General features: G+C 51.0%; 1 long non-coding RNA gene across 1 annotated transcript; it reads right to left on the reverse strand.

Moving 5' to 3' along the window:
* Window positions 1-1,554: 1,554 nt before the first annotated feature.
* LOC115510542 lies at window positions 1,555-6,993 on the reverse strand. Its single transcript, XR_003967756.1, has 3 exons — window positions 6,322-6,993; window positions 5,874-5,930; window positions 1,555-3,982 (listed from the first exon to the last, which is right to left on the reverse strand). It is a non-coding gene; the product is annotated as an uncharacterized LOC115510542 (long non-coding RNA).
* Window positions 6,994-8,417: the final 1,424 nt, after the last annotated feature.

Here is an 8,417-nt window from a genome sequence, read left to right on the forward strand (position 1 = left end):
GTGTGTGTCTTGATTATCCATTCATCTATTAAAAAAATTTTTTTTTATTTTTTTTTCAACGTTTATTTTTGGGACAGAGAGAGACAGAGCATGAACGGGGGAGGGGCAGAGAGAGAGGGAGACACAGAATCGGAAACAGGCTCCAGGCTCTGAGCCATCAGCCCAGAGCCTGACGCGGGGCTCGAACTCACGGACCGCAAGATCGTGACCTGGCTGAAGTCGGACGCTTAACCGACTGTGCCACCCAGGCGTCCCTAAAAAATTTTTTTTAACATTTATTCATTTTTGAGAGACAGAGTGAGACAGAGCGTGAACAGGGGAGGGGCAGAGAGAGAGGGAGACACAGAATCCGAAGCAGGCTCCAGGCTCTGAGCTGTCAGCATACAGCCCAATGTGGGGCTCGAAAGCATGAACTGTGAGATCATGACCTGAGCCAAAGTCAGATGCTTAACTGACTGAGCCACCCAGCCTCCCCATATCCATTCATCTATTGATGGACACTTGGCCTGCTTCCATATCTTGGCCATTGTAAATCATGCTGCAATAAACATAAGAGTGCAAGTATCTTTTCAAATTAGTGTTTTTATTTTCTTTGACTAAATGCCCAGTAGTGGAATTACTGGGTTGCCTCACATGGTATTTCTACTCTTAATTTTTTGAGGAAGCCCCCGCATACTGTTTTCCCAAGTGGCCGCACCAGTTTGCATTCCCACCAACAGTTCACGGGGGTTCTTTTTTCTCCACATCCTTGCCAACACTTATAATTTCTTGTCTTTTTTATTCTAGCGTGCTTTTGTGTTTTTTCTTAAATTGCAGATTGGTGAAACCATGGCCATTTACTCTATTTTTTTAAATGTTTATTTTTGACAGAGAGAGAGAGACAGACAGGGAAGGGCAGAGGGAGAGAGGGAGAGGGAGAAGAGGCAGACACAGAATCCAAAGCAGGCTCCAGGCTCTGGAGCTGTCAGAACAGAGCCCAACATGGGGTTCGAACTCGTGAGCTGTGAGATCATGACCTGAGCCGAAGTCAGACATTCAACTGACTGAGCCACCCAAGCGCCTAGCCATTTACTTTAAATCAGCAAGATTTCCCCTGTCGTTGTCCAGCCTGTATGAAGAGAAGGGAGCATCCAATGTCCCCTGACATCTTGCTGCCTATTTCCCCAGCTCTTTCACCCAAGTTCCCCAGTGGAGAGGAGAGCAAGCAGGTATCCAGTTGGGTACGGCCCAGAGTGATCCTCCACCTTCGTGAAATTTCCTTGAGGTCTCAGCTTTCATTTACGCGTTCTTGTATTTAACTCCATAAAATGTTTTAATATATTAAATCTTATTAAGTTATTCCCTCAGAATCTTTGAGTAACATTGAGGTTCTGGGAAGATAAACATTCATCCTGAACACATATTCCTGTTGAAAAACCTCAAACCAACATCATTTCTGCCTACAGGGTCAGCAGGTCAGGGGAGGGAGGCTCCAGGCTAGACCATCAGGGATGACTTCACGAAGGGGCCTTCGTGAAGCCCTAAGCTGGCCCAGTAGGATGTAGACATGCGGAAAGAAGGAAGAAAGGTCACAAGAGAAAGTCTGGAGGTGAACACAAACGAAACCCTCAAGGAACCGCAAAGAAACTCTGTTCCAAAAACCAGGACCTGAGGTTCCTTCTCATCTGAAAGTCACTAATCTTTGTGTCTGGTTCCAGGAAAAACTGATCCCACAGGAGCCTGATTTGCTGTCCCAAGGCCATCAGTCACCTTCAGCAACCACGCCATTTCTTCTCCTCTCCTAACTCTCTACACGTTTTCCATCTGGACGGGAGGCCCCGGGCAGGCATGTTTGGCACCACACATTGCCCACGTGCCTCCCTGAGGACTTACGGTCATTAAGAAACTTCTCATAATGAGCGCTTTGGCTCCAAAGCACCCAGCTTTCCTTGCCTCTCTCAGCAGCCAGCCCTTAGATCCCATCCTCCCCCATCACAGGTCAGGGACCTTCTCGCCGTGGGAATGGTCCTTCCTCCCCTCCCGCCTCCCTCTCTTCCTCTGTGTGGCTTCCTTCCTGGAAGAGTCGATGAGGGCTGAAAGCCAAGGAGAGGGTGAATCACGATATTCAATCAGTTCTGCTACCTAAAGTGTGGGCTGCCTCAGTGTGCCAGGCTACCTAAGCTTCTCACCAGGACGCTCCCATGTTGCTCTGCCAGTGCTGGCTGTCTTCCTCTGGGTCCAAGTGAAGACATCAAGAAGCAAAGCAAGGCACCGTTGGTCGGGGGACCTAACAATGTCTGCCTCCACTAACACATTTGCCAACACTGAAGAAGGCTGCTTTGGGGCTCACTGGTATGCGATGGTGCTGTAGTGGGGGGGGAGATCACCAGGTCCTTAGAGTTATTCTGCGATGTTTGTTCTGCATCTCGAAATGACAACCCACACCTCTGGGGCCTGGCTACAAGGAAGACATGACAATGGACATGTTTTTCCCTATTCCGAAATGGGTAGCTCTGTCCTTGCAGATGGGATCTCTCTCTCGGAGGGTCTCAACGAATATTTGATGAGGGATTTATTGGCTTCCAGCCAATATGTTTAGATCCCTAGCCCTCCTCTACACAGAAACCAAGGTGGGGCATCAAAATAAGAGGGCTCTTTAATTTGGAAAGACAGAGGTCGCTATAAGGCAGCATATAATGACATTACGGACTTGGCAGCAAGAGAAAATGGAGAACAGGCTAAGCTTTAATCCACATAGGATTCAAACCTAGCTCCTCACCTGTAAGATGGGGGTAATCCTTCTTACATAATAGGTATGCTGTGAAACAATTTAGCAAAAGTGCACACTTAGCAAAGGCTTTAGTACATCGCAGATCCCAATCATAATCATTTGCTTCTTCTCTTTGTTAGGTTATCAAATTCAAGTTGGTACAGTGGGTCTTTTGGGAGAAAAAGATGTGTCCACTTTAGGCAGTGGGAAGTCAACTTACGAACTTCACTCTTCCCTGATGTGGCCCCGGTGGGAAATACAGTGAGCTCACAGGAGAAGAATTGGGACACATCACGAAAGCCGTTCCCTGGATGTTCTGGCCCCGCTCTGCCTTTGGAGGGTGTGGAGGAGGCCCCTCGTGGTCCCTGCCCCACACTGTGCCTGGGGGTCTCAGCCGTCAGATTCTAGGCTGGACAGAACCCGGGGTGCTGACACTGTGGAGGCCTCTCTTGGGCTCTGACTTTCTTTATCCCACTCTGGGCTGCTAGCAGCTGTTTACAGCTAACAGGAGAGAAAGGGTGGCTTCAGAGGTCTCCTCAGGGCTTTGGTGGGGGTGCTTGGAGATGTTTAAAGAGGATGCAGGAAGAATGGACCCCACAGAATCACTTCCCCCTGTCAGGAAGTGGGGTCCTGGTGGACAGTACGGAAGTATGTTGCACCCCTTCCTCTGGGCTCATCCCCAGTTTGCGACTTTCTGACCCTGGACGGGGTCCTCAGTTCTTGGACCTTTCTCCACTCTGGTCAAGGCTAGGATGCTGCCTCTCACAGAAGAGGCAGCACCCAGTACCCAAGGCGACTGGAACCTTGGGTCTTCCAGTACCCAAGGCGACCGGAACCAACGCTAGGATCCTGCATCTGTGTGGAGGGCGAAGGTCTGGCCACAGCACTGACGAGTTTTACCTGCCCAAACCGAACTGGGTAGAGTTTGTTCAGTATCTCCTTAGCTTTGACAACCCCACTGAACGTCAAGAACAAGTCAAAAGACCCATGAGGTTTCCAGGAAACTGGTTTTGCTTCTTTGTTTTTGTTTTGTTTTGCTGCCGCAGCAAGAGGTCAAGAACCACAGAGTTTTGTAGACTCGAAGCTCTTTTTCAGCGAGGTTACCTTCAGGTAAATGGTACCTTTTCTTCCAGGAAGCCAGTAAATCAACAGAATGTGTCCCAGAGGCAGGCACATAGGAGTAATGATGTAAAACGTTTAAGCCATTGGCCTGGATCACGTGGCATAAGAAAGCTGAGGGGAGAAGGAGAAGCTTCAACGGGAGTTCGTTTTCTAACCTCCAGTTTGTATTCTGTCTGGCAGTGGTGTGTGTTTTTTTATTTGGAACTTTTTCAAATTGGGTCTCCAAATTTTAGCCCAAGACAGGGCTGTACCAGTCTTGGAGATCAAGCTCACACACGTCAACTCAAAGGCTGCCTGATGTCAAATTCTCTCTGGTTGAGGCTCCTGTGCGGCTCAGTCGGTTGGGCGGCCGACTTCAGCTCGGGTCATGATCCCCAGCTTCGTGGGTTCGAGCCCCGCATCGGGCTCTGTGCTGATAGTTCAGAGCCTGGAGCCTGCTTCAAATTCTGTGTCTCCCTCTCTCTCTGCCCCTCCCTGCTCACGCTCTGTCTCTCTCAAAAATAAATAAACATTTAAAAAAAATTAAAAAAAAATTTCTCTCTGGTTGGCACCTGGGGTCCCCGTCCCTGGCTTCCCACCGCAGCTGTGGTGCCACCGCTCGCCCGAGTTTTCCCGCCACCGTCTCCGCTTCTGCTCCTGCTTCCAGACTGCCAAGCATGGCTGGAGCACTGGCCATGGCCGGGCAGGCTGGGCTGCTGCAGAGTCAGGTTTCTGTCTTCAGCTTGGTTCTCAGGGCTGCTCAATGCCCTATTATTCAATCCTGCTTGACTTGCTGTCCCGTTTCCTGCCTGCCTCACATTTCCAAGCCACACCACTCTCGCCATGCCCTCCACCCCCACCCCCTACAGTCAGCACATGATCTCATTGGTTCCTTCCCCAAGAGGCTGCCAAAGCCGTCACCCCTCTTTGCCTTTACCCCAGAATTCTCTGGCCCATCACCCCTTCTTGCTGCTGCTTTCCAAGGTCAATTCCTGCACCCCGTCCACCTCCCTCATGATCACGCTCCATCTGAGTTCCCTCTCTAGTCCCTTTTCCATCTCTGCCTCCTTATGGGTTCCCCACCGACCATTGTCCAGAGGACCATCACCCAAGGAAACTTTTCACGCACCACTGTGACGCTTCCTTTTTTTTTTTTTTTTTTAAGTTTATTTATTTTGAGATAGAGACAGCACGGGTAGGGGAAGGGACAGAGATAGACAGGAGAGAGAGAATTCCAAGCAGGCTCTGTACTGCCAGCAAAGAACCTGATGAGGGGCGTGAACCCATTAAACTGTGAGATCACGATCTGAACCAAAACCGAGAGTCGGATGCTTAACCAACTGAGCCACCCAGGCGCCCCACTGTGACACTTCTTCAAATCCGGTCTTGCTGCCTCTACTTCTCGATTCCCACTCAAGCTTCCCCTGTACTTAGACTATTCTCCTCAAGATAACCATTGTCTATTTATGGCAGACCCAACCACTTCCCCATCTCCCCTTATGGGGCCTCTTTGAAGCATCAGAAATGTGTTCCAGCTCTTCCTCTCAAAACTGTCCTTCCTTTTCTTCTCAGCTCCTCTCCCGCTCTCCCTGCTCTCCCCTAGCGTCTGTTGCATTGGTGCCTCTCAGTGTGAATGGTCCTCAGAGCACTACCTTTCTCCTATTTTGGTCCCTTTCCCCCCCTACTGCCCCCTGGATATTGTCTCATGAACCTCGCCACCAGAAACCCTAGTTCCACCTATCCTGTCGGAACTGGTGCTTTCTCTCTCCCTCTCCCCAGGCCACTTCTCCCTCAGGGTTCCCTGTCTTTCTCATGGCCAGGAGCATCTTCCCAGACACACTGAAGATAGCAAACTACTTGCTGGTACTTCCCTTCTGCCCACACAAGTGACTGGTTTCCCCTGGCCTCTGCAGGGTCCCCGGCACCCATTCCCTCTTTCCAGGAAGGCTGCCTGCGCTCGCCAGCCCTCCTCCGCCCTCCTCTTCTCTCACCCGGGTTGTTGAAATAGCTTTGGTCTGCCTACCTTCGCTGTCTTCCGTCCTCAGCCTGCTCCTTTATGGCTCTTCGTGGCTCACAGAGTCTGTTACAAATACACAGATGGGGTCACATCACCCCTCCCTTACTTACCTCCATCCTCAAGCCTCCAACTCTTTTAAGGCATGGCTGCGGTTTGCAAAATACAGCATAGCTTCCATAGCCTCCTGATCATGGCTCTCAACATGGCTCCATCTTAACCATAGTTCTACGTCCCACCACCCTTCCCACCCCCACCCACACACACACACACACACACACACACACACACACACACACACACACACCCTTACCTCATTCACCTTTCACTTGGGACCACTCATTGTTCTCCAGATACCACTCTCCCTTTCACACCTCCGTGTTACGCTGGCTCCTTTTACACTTATACTGGTTCCTTACCTTGGAACATCGTTATCCCCTCTTGAAATCCTACTCACCTTTTAAGGCCGGTCTCCTCCATGAAGCTTTCTCTTATTCCTCCGGGCACAGTTCACTGTTTCCACCTCTGCAGTCACGTAGCATTTGTTTGTATCTCTAGTAGACCCCTTCATCCTTGAGAGGGCAGACCACGTCTTCCTGATGCCTGCACGCTGAGAGGCACAGCACCATGGCCGGCACATGGTGAGAACTTATTAGTTGCTGAACGCGTGAGTGAATGAACAACGAAAGTGTTCCACTGTCGTCCAGGAGTCATATGTATAAGCACTTTGGGGGCAGGCTGAGTGGTAGATGACAGGCCTCTCACAATATTTATATCTTAGCTTCGTCAGGATCCCAGCTCTGACTCAGCTGAGGCTCCTGTGACCAGCCCTCCAGCTTCACTTCCTCACCACCTTTCCATCTTTCCTTCTGAGACATGGGGCTCTCCTTTGCCCCTTTACCCTGGATAAGTCTCGGACTCTTCCATAAGCCTACCAGAACTTTCTATGTCTTCATAGGGCCACCGTGAAGGTGTCGGCTGGCTAGGACATCAGTCCCCCTACATCTTTGCTCTCTCCTTCCAAGAATTGCCCTTCTGCAAGCCAGATACAGGTTAACTTTGTTTTTTTTAAGTTTATTTATTTTGAGAGACAGAGAGAGAGAGAGAGAGAGAGAAAGCACAAGTTGGGGAGGGGCAACAGAAGGGAAAGAGAGACAATCCCAAGCAGACTCCACATTTACAGTTCCTAGCTGACAGCTCAACTCCACAACCTGATGTGGGGCTCGAACTCATGAACTGTGAGATCATGACCTGAGCCGAAGTCGGACACTGAACTGACTGAGCCACCCAGGAGCCCCCAGATATGGGTTAATGTTAAGGCTTTTTCTTCCCCCCCTCAGGATGGGCTTTGCCGTGCCCATCATTTACACAGTAGTGGAGAGGTAAGTCTCCTTGCCAAGGACTCCTGCAGTCAAGCCTCTTACGAAATGAAAGGCGTGTCCCCCACTATGGGCGGTGAGACCTGTGAACGGGGTAGGGGAGCCCTGAGAAGCCGGGATCTTTCCTCCTGCTACTGAGATCCCACAGGCAGCTGCCTCCTCCATCTTCCACTGCAGTAAATTCAGGGAGGTGGGACCACACAGAAGCCCTTCCCCTAAGCCCTGTCCTAGCACAGGCAAGAGAAGGCCGAGCTGGGGCAGGACAGCTTGTAATTCTGGCCAGCCCTGACGGGTGAGTCAGCATTCATGTGGGCAGCCCCCGGCTCCTCTCCCCAGCCTGGAGGGGAAATGCTGAGTCGCACACCTTGTGGGGAGCCACTGAGCCAGAGCCCCCGTCGCTCTCTCTCTCCACAGCCCAGACGGCTTCTGGGCTTTGCCCATTCTTCTTGGCCTCTGAAGAGGGGGTCCAGCAAGCTCTAGAGCAGCCATGACCTGGGAAGTCATCCTGCTAGTGGTCGGATGAAACACAGGCCTTCCAAGGAAGGGCCAGGGCCAAAGGCGTGTGTCCACTTCCCCTACCTGTGCGGGCCGGAGCACAAGCTGCGGACTCCCTCCCGGGGCATCGGGCGGAAGGGGAGCCAGCAAAGGGCCACAGCCCACCATCCAGGCTTCCATTCATGAACCTTCTTACAAGCGCACCGCTGGAAGGCCGCCACCTTTGCCAGGGCTTGAAGTGGTTCGCACAGACCGAGGCCAGATAGGTAATAGCTGTTCTCTATTTTCTATGAGAAGATTTATTCAAAAATAAATTTAGCTAAGGGGGAAATGTTAAAAAAAAAAATAGGAAAGCAGAGGGACAGATTTTCTTGTTGACTGGCTGCCAGGGATTGAAAGGTTGAGGCAGCCAGTCCCCTCGGAGGGGACAGCTGAAACATTTCATGGTGTAAAGTCAGCGAATTTCCACCGGCTCGCCTGCCAGAGACCACAAAATGGTTTCAAACAACGGCTCGCTTCATGATATGTGTGTGTGTGTGTGTGTGTGTGTGTGTGTGCGTGCGCGCGCGTCCATGTGTGTGTTTGAGAAAAAGGCAAGTCAAGGGTGGGGGATGGGTAGAGCTAAAAAGTGTCCTCTCTCGGCCAGCCGAGTGGGCAAGGGGCGTGGTGAGCAGATTAA

Source organism: Lynx canadensis, chromosome A3 (assembly GCF_007474595.2).
Source record: "Lynx canadensis isolate LIC74 chromosome A3, mLynCan4.pri.v2, whole genome shotgun sequence".
Lineage (NCBI taxonomy): Eukaryota > Metazoa > Chordata > Mammalia > Carnivora > Felidae > Lynx > Lynx canadensis.